Source organism: Botryllus schlosseri, chromosome 6, assembly GCF_051294905.1.
Source record: "Botryllus schlosseri isolate E-star chromosome 6, Bs_hap1, whole genome shotgun sequence".
Lineage (NCBI taxonomy): Eukaryota > Metazoa > Chordata > Ascidiacea > Stolidobranchia > Styelidae > Botryllus > Botryllus schlosseri.
The window spans coordinates 3,984,809-4,000,050 of NC_137241.1; the positions used below are offsets into that span (position 1 = coordinate 3,984,809).

Sequence of the window (15,242 nt, forward strand, 5' to 3'; positions counted from 1 at the left end):
AGAAAGAACATTGTATATCAACAATCGTACAACAAACGGTGACGACACATTTCGTGTTTTTGGGAGGGACCGTTCACACTTCTACCAGTGTGCCTTGGAGTTGACTTTTAGCAAAATACACCAACCGAAACTCTGTCAACAGAAGGAGTTCGTTTACCACCTAGGAATAGTGCACTGAACGCTCTCTCATTCGAAGTTTCATGCTGGTGACGTCATATTTTGTGATACGATTGTTCATTAACAATGTTCTTTCTTATTCTCTATTAGTTGCTGACGATTACCCCTGACAAGTGTCAGCCGAAAATATTTGAGTATAATTTCAATATGAATATACTATTCAATTGTATACTGAAGTTCTGTACATCAAAGAAGCTCTACTAAGTAGGCTATGCACAAAAACGCTCTTTTAATGTTAATCCAATTTTTCAATTGTCCTTATTTCTGGGTCCATGTCGGTGGCAACCCTGCATATATCCAACCCTCCTAGAGGGTATGCTGAAGTCACCAGTGCTGATAACTGTTGTGCTGTTTGTTCAAATTATTGGCCGTTTTTCTGATGTATAGATTGTCAAATCAGATTAGATTATCGTTTATTGCTGTCAGGCAGTTTGGAGCAATGTTTTTATCACATTGCATGATCCATCTTCTGACAAATGTGACAAGTTGATATCATATACCGTTATAATGTGGGATTTACAGTGGAATGCTGCAGGGACCTTCGTATAATGAACGGATTTTAGTTCAAATGGATAGCTGGAGCCCTGAGGCACACAGAACACATCAGCACTTCTTCCATAACCGCACCGTATGGTATCTAACAATGCTCCCCATGACCACCGTAACCCGCGGTCACTGGCTCCAATTGATTCGGTTACGAATATGATATGACTATGGTTATGGGAAAGTAATATTTCAGGAAAGGCATGAAGATGTGCCCTAGGGTTGGACTATTGTGAAACCTGCCTATTAGTGGGTAAATAATAGTAAGCGACGCGAGTCGCGAATCCATTAAAGGTAATGATGCTGATCAGTGGTCATGGGGAACATCGGTTAATGTGGCACATGTATCGCAGAAGCATCTTGCTGTCAAATTGTCATAGCAGTTTTCTGACCCTTCAGAATTTCTTGGTTACCTCTTAGGCATGTCGTTGTTTTGACAGTTTGGCTTTGCTGGGTCATTGCCAAAAAGTGAACGCATGACGCGTCGTTAGTAAATAAAAATATGTATCATGCGTATTTGGTACAGTAGGGCCTAGTCAACGTTGCACGCAATTTTGCCAGATTGCAGGGTTTTCCCACGATTTCCATTTTCGCCCCACCCATATGAGCATTATGGTTGTTCAAAAAAACTTTTTTTTCCAAATCTCACTCGCCTAATGATAAAATCGTCAGGTTGTCTAAAAAACGCTGCACACCAAATTTGACTCAATCCCAACCAGTAACGGCCGTGCAATCTTGAATTGAAATTTCGACTGGTTTTGGATATAATAGTATTTACGGTGGGGAATTCAACCTTTTTGGTGATGGTCAATTGGTCATGATGGTCATGATGATGGTCATGATGGTCAATTGTTGTCCTGTTTGTATGGATATAAATATTATTGCTTCTTTGACCCGCCCTGACCTCTTACAATGCCTGCGGTCAAGTTCGCATTGAGATATTGCTACTTAATGCAATCAGAATTCACACCAATTTCATGGAAAGTTAACGAACCAGTGAACTTCATTCAAGAAGCAGTCGATGCAATGTTTTGCAAGTTTGAATCAAGAATATAAATGGAACTCACTATAAGGTAAAACAAAAGTCATACAACATATTTACATGAATTGTAAATTTTTTTGACAATTGGAAAATTCAACTTGCTAAACTGCAAAATTAGGTGTCTTTGATCAGAGTCCTGTTTCAGGATTTCTTTATATTCGTTTAGCAGATGAATCCCTCTTTCGGCGGGATCGTTGACCACTTTCAAAGATGTCACAATATTTTTGAAGTAAACATATTGGGGAAATTCAGGCCATGTCAGAACCTCATGTGGGAGGAATTCCATGTCTTGAGTGAAATCCAGTTGCTTGAAAATTAAGGTAGATCTGTTACCAACCAGATGTTTCAGTTCTGTTTTTTCAGAAATATTAGGGAACACAGGTTTCTGAGGTGACATTGACAGTTCCATACACGATTTATAAGCTTTCTAATTTTGTTTGCAACCATTTGTTTTTCCTCAGGCTGTAAATTCTTGGAGCATAAGGAGAATGAAATGAGCTCTTCCGCCAAATACCATAAATGACAGTTGAATGCTTCTATAACTGTTGCAGCAGTTTCCCTCATGGGGCCATTCCCCACCTGAAATTGTAGCATTTTTTATACAGTTTCAAATCGTTGAATGCAGCCTCAGATGGTAGAGGAGCTCGCAATCAATATTGAGTATAGAAACATGCAAGGAAGTCGCCAAAGCACTTCATCTTAGTCAACATGGCATCAACCAGTTGTAGCTGGTCTTTCAAGAGTATCATTTTCAAAATGTATATTGCAGACGACATCCATCTTGCCCTGGTTTACGGAATTTGAAATGAGAAATTGAGGTTTTATCAATATAAAACAAGGAAATATGAAGCAGCTCGGCCTAATCATCTCGGGGAATGAAGCTGTTGATGTTGCAATAAATTTCTACTAAAGATAATTTTGCAAGCATCACGTCGTTCTCTTCAACATTTTGTTCGACTATCAAATGATCGGTTTCGTTTTCGAGATTCACACTTTTTCGTCAAAGTTTGAAATGCATCCACTTTTGGCCCAGTAGATTCACCGAAAATATGTTCAAACACACTTGATAGAATTATGACGGCAAGCGGACCAGAGAAGAGGGAAACCAAGAAGAGCTTCGAGCAAAATACATGCTCCACTGAATTTGCCGGTGTTGGAAGATGTTGTATCAAAACACATTGCCAAGCAATGGTCTGTGATGTCCCATTCATTTAGTATGTTATATACTGCATTAGATTGATTGTAAAGATGTTGTGCCAAGAAGTTTGATGTGATCTGCACAACTCAACAATATAGCGATGTGCTCCTTGGCATGCATGGCACTCCCCGTCTTCGGGAGCTTTTCATCCCAATGAATTGTTACTTTTGATGAAACTTTGAATTTATCCTTTATTTCCGAAAACATTTTGCTGCGCACAATTCTTCGTGACCGTAATGTTGTTGATGTACTCAGCACAAAATCATCGAAATTACCGCCACATTCTACAATAACTGAGGACAAAATATCGTTCAATCCATTACTCGAAATTTTGTGTCGATCAGCCGCAGCAAATACTCGATGTAGAGCTGAAATTCTTTTTAGAATGTTCAACATAACAAAACTAGGCCTGTTTAAACGACTGCAGCCGGGCATGTCATCTTCAGTTGATATTTGTGCCGCTGTATCAGCTGTACCAGCTGTATCAGCTGTATCACCCTGTGGATATAAAGCTGTATCAGCTGTATCACCCTGTGGATATAATGCTGTATCAGCTGTATAACCCTGTGGATATCACAGCTGTATCCCGATCTTATAGGCCGATTTTATCATGAATTATTGAAAATTTTTGCGCTTAACGCTGGCTCATCAAACAGTACAACAATAATTTCGTGGCAAAAGCGCACAAGGTGATGGGGGACAGTTTATCATAGGGTTACCATACGTCCTCTTTTAAGAGGATTTGTCCTCTTGTTTGACTTCTTTGAAAGTGTCCTCGGAGGACGCCCTTTTGTCCTCTTTTTTGAAATTTTGTCCTCTTTTTTGAAAATTTAGGTCACATTTAGAGCAAAATGCGAGTGATATGCCGTAAATTAGCACAGAAGTGACGCTCCGGCGGGTATTTCGGAGTGAAAAACGGTGATTTGAGCTATGTGCGAAAAGATGACATTTTTTTTTGTTTTCTTTTTAGTCAACCGATCACAAAGTGGGAAAAATGCACCAATTTTTGAGAATTCTTCTCCGGTTTTGCAAGTCTCAAATTTCTGAAAAAGTGTCCTCTTTTTAGATTTCCAAAATATGGTAAGCCTAGTTTATCACCCTATAGGAGCCCAAGATTCAAGATTTTTTGGGGAGCCTGACGAAGTGCTGTTTCGTTCCTGCCAACGGGTATACACACCCGGAGATGTTTAATTAATTATTATTCGAGGGGTCCTACCTTTTCAAACCCACCTCATTCAGTTCTACCGGTCGGTAGCCTAAATTAGATTACGTGAGCATAGAGACGTTAAAAAAATTAATAGCAATCTATATGCAATTCCCGATCATATATTGACCGACTCAATCATGAAATATAGAGATTTCTCTTTCTTCGCGCGTGTAGGTGAGAAGAGCTGACTCACTAAATGTGTGACATTTCGCGCATCCCAGACATAGTATAGACCTGATACTAACTGCAGAGTGATACCTGGGTGAATCTCGGTACGGTTTGTCTCTAATATGGGAGCAGCGATGATTCTCAAAGTTAAAGTAATTAAAAAAATAATAAAAAAATCAAAAATTGTTTGAACACAAGACACCGATTCCATACAGGTAGAGTGATACAGCTGATAGAGCCGTGTTACAGCTGATAGCTGATACAGCTTTATATCCATGGGGTGATGCAGCTGATACAGCTTTATATCCACAGGGTGATACAGCTGATACAGCTGATACAGCTTTATATCCACAGGGTGATACAGCTGATACAGCTTTATATCCGCAGGGTGATACAGCTGATACAGCTTTATATCCACTGGGTGATACAGCTGATACAGCTGATACAGCTTTATATCCACAGGGTGATACAGCTGGTACAGCTGATACAGCTTTATATCCCCAGGGCCGTTGGAGACGGATGTTTGAGTCGTTGGTTCATTTACCGTGATTCGGATTTTATGTGAACCCACTTATTTTTTGCATAGAGGCCCGCCGTTCAGAGAAGGTTGAAATGTCATGGTAATGTTCAGATAATTGAACTGTATGTCTTTTTTCCTATCTGTGATGAATGTGTCATCAACAATAAGAGTCACGCAAAAAACAATCAGTATCCCGCCGGCCATCCGACAGTCGACGAGCATGTCCTGTCCACTTTCAAGATTGAGTGATTAGCTTGAGGTTCAAATGACGGCAAATTCATATATATATATATATATATATACTACTCACCTTCATTTTTAGCATTCATCTCCATATTGTAGCACTGACTGCAGACAAGATAACTCACTTGTGTATACTTACTAAATCTGTATGAATACAATAAAACTATGACAGCATGACATTTGCACCGTCGTATTAGTAAAGTTGCGTGAATGTATCCATTGAAATGCAAAATATATTTGGATCCTTCGACAGACTTTGAATAAAACGAAAGTTCAACTTCGAACTCAAATATAACATTGCGCTATTGTACGAGAACGCGTGAATGTAACTTTGTAATGAAAGTTCATAACACACATTGAAAGAAATTCCATAAATACAAAGTCATTCTCAAGATTACCGGACCACGACCTGACCTATCGATCTCGCCTTCTATGACATGCCACCCCATTTTTTGTCGCTTGCTTTTTTCTATACTACCTTCTTCTACTTTTCATTCAGTGTGCATTAGGGATGTTAAAAAAAAAAACTTTTCCTTCAGATTTCACTAAATACTTGATAAAAATACCAGTATTAGGTTGGTTAAAAAAACGCTGCACACCAACTTTGGCTCCATTCCAACCAGTAGAAGCGAGATTCGTGTAGTAGAAAGTTTTGAATTTATCATTAAAAAAATTGCAGTAGAAAAATTTCTAATTCCATGATTTTATAATAATATTACAATCAAAGAGCTAGTTACCGTAAATACTATTTTATTCAAATCAAAATTATTCTACTACAATAACTTCGCTTCTAGTTGTTGTAATTGAGCCAAATTTGGTGTGCATCATCTCTACTGACAGCCTAACAACTTATGTGGTCAGCAGAAAGATTTTGAAATTCTATTTATTTTGTTTTTTAATGATAAATTCAAAATTTTCTACTGCACGAATCTCGGTTCTACTGGTTGGAATGGAGCCAAAGTTGGTGTGCGGCGCTCTTTAACTAACCTAATACCGGTATCGGACCAGACTGGAATTAGTGGTCGTTTTCGGCAATAAGTTGCGCGTGACAGAAGAGTTTCTTCCATAGAATAATTAAGGAATTAAATCGAAAGTTGCGCGTGATGTTTGCCACCAATTCCACTCTGGGTATCGGAGAGCACAGGACACCGATTCCATACAGGCCTATCGAAATATTTAGAGCTCTTTCACTCTTATTTGCAGCATTTGCCTTACTCTCAAATAGCGAGGACGAGAAAATGATAAGTGAAAACCTTATGCGATAAACCTGATCATAACTTGGTCTTTGTGTACGCCACGACCACGAGGTCAATATCTGCCGGGAATACCTTTATAACTACCCACGAAATTACACGGTAAAAGTACGGGGAAGTACCTGGTTCAATACTAGGTTATCACCAAAGTCACTCAACTATGAATTTGGTTATCACTGGGCTGCACTGCAGCAGAGATGAGCATGGATTAGGATTAGGTTTTGAAAAAACCGGATTTGTGAAATTTTGTCTGATTTGGATTGGATTGGGATTAGACATTTTTTTTCAGAACGGATTAGGATTTGGATTGGATTTATGTATTTTCTGGGAGATTGAAATGCCGTGTGGCGAATGGCGACAAGCTTTATTCAGATCAGTTATTAAAGGTCAACTGCAACTTCGCCTAATCATGTTCATAATTTTTTTTCATACCGAAATTGCCGACTTTCCGTATTTCAAACTAATCGGAAATTGTCGTAATTTGGACTGAAAGTCCCAATATTGGTATGTTTACAGAAAAAGCGAAATGTTCATTGTGACGTCATGTAGTTGACATCTCTTCTGGCCGCTGCGGATGTATGCTATAGGGCTGGTGGTTTTGCAGTAGCAGGGCGATTATATTAGTTAGTTATCGCGGAGGTTTCGCTTGTAATGGATTCACCAAGTGAGTCCGAGTACTCAGATGACGAATGTAAGTATGCTTTTGCCCTTGCTTACGAAAGTAATGTTTAAACTGGACACGTATTAAGTGTTGATGAGCTCAATCCCGTATCAGGAACTCCTTGCTGCTCCGAAAACGAGGGGTCGTTTGAGTATGATTATTGATGAATAACCTAAGGAGGTTAGTAATATATAGTATGATCAGCCTAGCTTGTTCAGCTTAAGCCGCTTGTCTATACCAAATGAAATACACGGGTATGTGTAATTCGTGGAGTACCTTGTTTCAGTTATTAATCTTGGTATTATCAATTACAGGATAGAGGTTATTGCCAACTTATGCAAACCATTAGCGGGAGAGCAACTAACGAATTATTAGTGCATCACAGCATTACCAGGATTTCAATCAGTAGCTCAATCAGTATTGGAGATGTCTCACTATAGATATCAACAGAAATATTGTCATTTAATTATACCATCTAGATCGATGCATGAGCAAATGAGTCTCATTCACATGAAACGTTGAGTTGGGTGCCAAGTAATTACCCGTCAGTAACACAACAATTATGCTTTTCAGGAAGCTGAGAAAAACCGTGTACGGAAATTTTGTTTGCTGGCCATTGGGATTCTGCTACACAAACCAACGAGAAATCCTGTCTGTGCATCCGATCAAAATTCACATCTAGTATTTTCAAAGGATTTCAATTTTGCAATGCTTCGCGAAGGAATAATTGTATTGAAAATAATAAATGCAACATAACCAATCCATCAACAGTACTACTGTGTCAGGGAGAGAAATATAGAGTTTTGTGTCCAACAATAACTTCTTTTGTCCAGCAATGGCTTCAACTAATTTTCACGATGCCGCTAGTTGAATGAGGAAGCCATCGCAATAGACTTGGTCGACTCCGCCGTATCTGGTCTTGCTTGAATGCATGCGTCAACTTCTTCATTGCAGGAATCTAGAGCAGGTGTAAGAACATAGCAGAGTTTTATAACAAAGTCGAATCAAAGGCAGTATACCAAATCCTGTTCCGAAGTATCATAAAAATGAAGGATTGCCAACTGCATCCTATCTAACTTTTAGACTGTTATGGTGATAGTGATACGTTTTCATCTTTTACTCAGCTGTCAATATCTTGAGAGGTTTAGTCACTGATATCTGACAGTCCTAATTCAGTAACTTGAGTAACTAATATGATTATATGACTACACATGTACACAAACAGAAGTTTATTTGCAAAAGTAATAGCAACTCTTCCATTAAAATGAGGTCTGCGACATAACCATTATAGATCATGAAGTCAGCAGGTTACAGACTCCTATTAACTAATGCCCTTATACATCTTTTTCCTTGATTGATTTTAAAGTGGCTTTGTTTCAGACTACTTACACTTCTACTCAAAGTTTTTCAAGGCATACTTATTTCAGTTATTTGCCTATATACAGTCCATACTCAGGATTACCGGACGACGACTGACCTATCGATCTCGCTTCCCATGACATGCCGCCCTAGTTCTTGCCGCTTTCTTTTTCTATACACTATACTATCTTCTTTACTTTCATTCAGTGTGTATGCCTCCTCTTTACATCGCCTAGGCCAAGGTGGGTGTCAGATTCCATAGACTACTCCTTGTCGCTTCGACATCTTCCTGTCTTTTCATTGTATCGCATTTCTTGTGGTGTATTGAACCGATAAAATTGCTAATAAACCAATGATGATGATGATGATTGCACATTAGGGTTGTCCAAAATTTGGAAAATCTAAAAAATGATGGGTATCAATGTCTCATTCTATAGATTATTGATAAAAAACAACAATGAGCCTGGAATGCTCACAGGAACGCCGTTAAGATTTGACGCAAAGCGTTTGAAAGTAGCTACCCAAAGTCACTCAACTATGACAAGTCGTCCGACTAATAAGCGCAATGTTACGAGAGTACTGGAGCGCAAAATGTTGCACAAAAGTCCGTCGGCGCTAACCTGCGGTAATGGAAATGCTTGCTTGCCGACCTTATATTTCGACTTTTAACGGTTATTTCTCGAGAATTATTTGGCTGTGTGTGATCTCAAGGATAGCAGTATGTATTTCAACGACATTAAAACGAAATATTTATAAATGGGTGACCTTCAAACGAAATATACCTTATATATGCTGCAATATCAATCTTGGCGTAGATCGAAAATATTACTAGTCGGGATGCAGGATTATTGCTGGTCATGACCGTCCAGTTTTACAGTCCACCATAGCCGCACGAATTCGATGACCTGGTATCATTGCCCAATGGAACTGGAGTACTCACTGACTGGACAACCAACCTGCAAGCAGACAACTACCACCCTTCGCACCAGGATTTCCGACTAGCCTACGTGTCTAAACACATGTCTGCAGCACCTTTTCTGCAATAGACGAGAACTTAACATGTAGAAACCTTATCTTCAAAGTCCTCAGATGTGAAAATAAGTTTTTTATTATTTTTCGTCTTATACCTGACCTTGCAGCACATTTCCAAGCATACTGCTTTCTCTCTCGTACGATTCTTCATTTCTCTTTAACAATTTTAGATCTGACAACAAATTTACGGGTGCTTTCAATTTTAAATCTGACAACAAATTTACGGCTACTTTCTGTGATATATCCATGTAATTGGATGACACGAAATATAGGTAGTCCAATCCATTTTATTGAAATTTCCATCAGATCAAAACACCACAAGATTGCAATATAAGGAAAACGATTGAACAGTGCCTAAATGATTTGGATCGGTCATTTCAATCAGTCCCCCACCTTGACCAAGAGCATGTAAATAAGAGGCATATACAGTCCAGGAAAAGATAAGAATAAGGACTAGCAATAAAAATGTCGACATATCATATCGCAGTCCTGCAGGCTGAATAGTCTTCATTCAGTAGAAAAAGCTTGCATGTAGGCCTGGTGGACATGCTTGACGACTGCCGGTAATGTCCATTCTCGATAACGTCCATTCTCGGCAATGGCATTCTCGGTAATGGTTTTCTCGGTATTGGTATAGGACCGGTTCATAGTGGGCTGGCTGCACGAATATCGACCAGTGCACCACGAAAAAATGAACGATTGGTGAATTGTCCAACCCGTCAGGGCCAGATAGTATAAGCCACTTCTGAGAGCGATTCCATGCATTCATATTCCGAGTCATCAATTTGGGGTTCGCATGGAATATGGAATTGAGATACCGTCATCAGTTTCAAAAGAAGCGATGAATTCCGTTGATGTTGCATAATTCCCCGCATGCGGACCTGAATAAATATATAACATACTAAATGAATAAATACATTAAAATTAATCTCGTACCAAACTAAATATATTTGCGAGTGCACCCTTTGAGGACTGCCCAAACAAGAGAAAATCAAGGATGCGTTTTGCAGGCAACAGCTACTGCTTATGGCTACAATACAAAGTATGCTCGATATAGTCTAATGCCGGCTTCAACTGGTTTCCATGTAGGCCATGATTGGAAATTTCAATTATTGACAGATGTAATCATTTGAAAAATGCTCAAGGTCACTGATAATGACAAAGCACAACAATACGATGAAAATGATATTGCCACTTCAAGAAATTCAGGCTTTGTGACAACCCCCGACACTGTACCATGGCCGAGGAGAAAAGACTAATAAGGTTTCCAATGAGTAAAAGGTGGTGCAGCATCAAACAATGTCTTACCTGTGCAGTGTGCAGCTGTCCTCGCAACATCATATGGTATCGTGATTTGTGATGGATGGTTGAATATGCTTGACGGGTAACTCAAGGCTGATCTTAGATTATCAGCAGATGGTATTTCATTCCAATCTGCTAACGGAATTATACAATGCTAAGCAATGGTACTCTTCAGCAGTATACAATTAAATCTTACCAGCCAGCCGCTTTCCACATCCGCACGAAGACTCATCCGAAACAACAGCAACCACCTTGACCGGTTTGTTAGCAAGCGAATAATTATTTCAAGGGTGATATTCCATAGTCTTCTCTCCATTGGTGGAATTCTCCCAGTGAAATCATATGCTGCATAAAATATGACCCATGATTAGGATAATATAAAGATATGAAGGATGAACCATGAACGTATCATATCACTAGATCTCTTACATCTCTATATTTGACATTTTTCGAACGCTACATGTACTACAGTAGACTTACTACTAATACTACGGTACTGTACCTTTGATCCCACTTCTTCTGAAGTGACGACGTTGAGGATTGGATTTATTGGGAAGCGAAATAGAACAGGACAGTCTCTATCAGACACTATTTTGCTTCTTTCTTGAGCTATCCTTCCTTGATGCTTCATTTTCTTGACCTTCCACTGCACATCCAGTCATATTTGCGCCGCGAACTCCAAATAATCCAACCTACAACGGCGTTCGCCGTAAGGCGCCCTACTACATAACATCAAGTTGTGCAACCAGTGTGGCCACTCTAGGTTCATGGAAAAACCCAAGATTGTGTCGTGAAAAAACACTAGATTGGCGGAAAAAACACTAGATTAGCATATTGCAGGAAAAATTTGCCGTTGCCAAGTAATCATGATTACCAAGGTACAAATTCATAGATAAGAAGTGTTCCACACATGAATTCGATACATATGTATGATATACTGCATGATTATTCAACGAAAATTAATGAAGAGTAAAAAAATATCAATTATTGTCGCTTTCAAATTGTACGGCATCATATAAATTATATCTTTCGATTGTACACCATCGATCAACTATAAGTATCTTTTGTGTGGTATCTTGCTTACTACCGTACATCTTCAACCAAACAATGGGGAGGTGTCCATGTACCGCATAATTCATTTCCATGCATGCAGCGGAATGTGGAAATGCCAAGAGATTCGCCATGAGCTTCCCCAGTAAATAGAATTTTGATTCACTGAATCCATTGTGCACATATTTCAATTTTTGCCAAAATTCTGTTGGATGGCATTGAGTGATTATCTGCAGCTCATTTTGCGAATTTGCCATAGAGCTTCTTGGAGGTACAGAACTTCAATATACAATTAAATAGTATATTCATACTGAAATGAACCCGAATATTTTCGGCTGACACTCGTCAGGGGTAATCGTCAGCAACTAGTAGAGAATTGGAAAGAACATTGTATATCAACAATCGTATCACAAAATATGACGTCACCAGCATGAAATTTCGAATGAGAGAGCGTTCAATGTACTATTTTTAGGTGATACACGAACTCCTTTTGTTGACAGAGTTTTGGTTGATGTATTTTGATACATCAACATACATACATCAAAATACATCAACCAAAACTCTGTCAACAAAAGGAGTTCGTGTATCACCTAAAAATAGTACATTGAACGCTCTCTCATTCGAAATTTCATGCTGGTGACGTCATATTTTGTGATACGATTGTTGATATACAATGTTCTTTCCAATTCTCTACTAGTTGCTGACGATTACCCCTGACGAGTGTCAGCCGAAATATTCGGGTTCATTTCAATATGAATATACTATTTAATTGAATTTGCAAAAGCAGCCCATTCTTCCGACAAATCATTAAGTTCATCAAATAATGTCACAGAGGGAAATTGCACAGCTAGAGGAACGATTGATTTTATTTTTCTTTGTGTTGACAAGGCTGTTAACGGATTCAATGCACTCAAGTACGAAAGTAGGCAAGGCTATGCTGTCCTCGGCAGATGAAAATCCCTCCCGAATCTGCAGAGTGAGTTCAACAAGAAACGACAGAGCAATAGAGCGGAATCGATCTTCATTTTTTCCGGACATTCGCTCATAAATACAGATTCACAGCGCACCCTGTTACGTATTAATTGCTTGTTACTGCACCACCACATAGAATTGTTGAAAACAAACACAGCCAGAGAGACTAAATCGCCTTATTATCGATAAATTTAGCGTTAAATTTAGTAGTCTAATGAGAGAATATTCCTTGTTCGCACAATTGCAGAAAAACACTAGATTAGCAAAATTGTGCGAAAAAAAACACTAGAACACTAGGACGACCGAAAAAACACTAGATCTAGTGTTAAAACACTAGGAGTGGCACCACTGTGTGCAACATTTCTCGCTCCATGAAAATACGTTCGGACGACTTGTCATAGTTGAGTGACTTTGTAGCTACCGACGAGTGGGCGTGCTAGCGACCATAGAACGGAATCAAGAGTAGTAATCACGAAATCACGGCTCTCGATTGACTAATCGGCTATGCTTCAATGATCACGACGGCAGTGGCTTGCTGATCAGTTGTTAAAGGAGTCTACTAACGGCGGTGATTCTGTAAGCGCATTGTAGGTTGGTTGGCAGATAATGATTTAAGACTGATGCAGGACATGTTCAGTGACTAGATACATGATGATGAACAAACAGCGGCTACTTCCCACAAACTTAACGAATGACTGGCTTACTGTGAAGGAAACCGCCGTAGCCTACATGTCTGTTTTGACCGATGGATAGCACAGAACCTGCAGAGAAATATTACAAAGGCGCTTATGCAAGTGGTGAACAAATTTCTTGTTTCAGAAGGGATGCATCATCATTGAATACAAATATATCCCACCTAACAGCCAACAGGAATAACAAGGATTTTGTTGTGTCAACTACTTGACGTCATTTCACGGCTGGATGATTTCGGGTCCGTTTTTCGGAATTTCGATTTGTAATTCAAATTACTTGAAAACTATCACGTAATTTTCATTTTCATTATTTTTTTCTTATTCCCAACCACATAATCTACGAAATAAGCAAAAGTCTTTTCGAACATGCAGTTGACCTTTAACTAGGTTATCTTGAATCAAGTCAATCGTTGGTTGTCAAAGGAAATTTTCGAATCCCTTCATTGCATAAATTAGTTTTTTTCTGAATTTCCAGTTGGAAGCGGATTAGGATTGGACATGGACTTGAATATGAAAAAGTTATGGATTAGGATTTGGATTTGAAGGTTCGGATTTGGATTGGATTAGGACATAGAAATTTCAAATCCGCTCATCTCTGACTGGGCAGTGGGCAGCGGTCGGGAGAGAGAGAGAGAGAGTCTTTATTTTCATCCAGCCAAAATACATAACACACGGCAGTGGTGGAGGTACAGAAAATATGCTTGCACAGTATTCGGTATTAGATAGAAATGATCGATAAGACCGTGAAGGTCATCTAGTCTGATCACACCAGCATCAAACAGGTACATTCGACTCTAAACAGTCTGGCTGTAAAAAAAAAGGTTACAGTAGTTAAAAAAATGAAATAGAAGAAAAATTAAACGATGGTAGCAAATGATCAATGAAGCAATGTCCCAATATGGCTCTTTTGGGTATAAGATATGGCTCTTTGCCAAATATTTATTTTTGTACTTAATTGATCAATAGCGACTTGTTGGTAATTTTTCATCACGGCCAGAATAATTATTCTCGTGGCAGTATAAACATGTCTTTGAGAGGTAAAGACAATGCCCTCTTCCGGTTTAGGGGCTCGGGCCATACCTCTTTTCAAAATCATCAAATTTAAGTTACTGTCACGCCGGCGGCTAATATCAGTCGCGAATTCTATGTACACCACTCAAAATCTTGAATTGTGCGATATGTTGATTAATCAAAGAGCATAGCAGACATGGCGACGCCCATTTCAAAACGCACTTTTCAAATACACATTGTCTAACTGATCTTCGGCGCGAAATAAACTGTTGTTGATGTGACATTCACAATTACAACCTCGAATTACAAACAAAACCATAGCTATGCACGTTCTTGATTGTTAACTAAGTATAGATCTGTGTATCGTACCGGCGATAAATTATACACGTGTAGCGCAACGTTTTGTTACCGCCGAATACTTTGAGAATTGAGAAGTAAGTAAGCATTTAGATTTTCGGAATCAGTGTGACAGTCACATTCGATTAATATCAGTTATGATAAACTCTAAGCCAGTGCTCTTCAACCGGGGTTTTCGTACACCCTAGGGTGTACCAGAATTTTCAAAGGGTGTACCACTCGGATGGGGTGTACAGGGGTGTACCAGATCCGAAATACAATGATTCGATGGCTAGCTATCACAAAAGCAGTTTTATGCGTCAGTAGGCCTACAGGTTGACGCACTAGTTAATGAGCAATATGGTAGTGCTCTTCAACCGGGTGTTTCGTACACCCCACGGTGTACCCTAATTTGTAAAGCGTGTACCACTCGGATTGGGTCTACAGCAGGGGTGGGCAAACTACGGCCCGCAACA

At 39.2% G+C, this 15,242-nt stretch overlaps 1 long non-coding RNA gene across 1 annotated transcript; it reads right to left on the reverse strand.

The window, feature by feature from the left end:
* Positions 1-9,670: 9,670 nt before the first annotated feature.
* On the reverse strand, positions 9,671-11,440 carry LOC145440211 (uncharacterized). The gene is made up of 4 exons (XR_013915466.1): positions 11,208-11,440; positions 10,902-11,050; positions 10,712-10,837; positions 9,671-10,284 (listed from the first exon to the last, which is right to left on the reverse strand). It is a non-coding gene; the product is annotated as an uncharacterized LOC145440211 (long non-coding RNA).
* Positions 11,441-15,242: the final 3,802 nt, after the last annotated feature.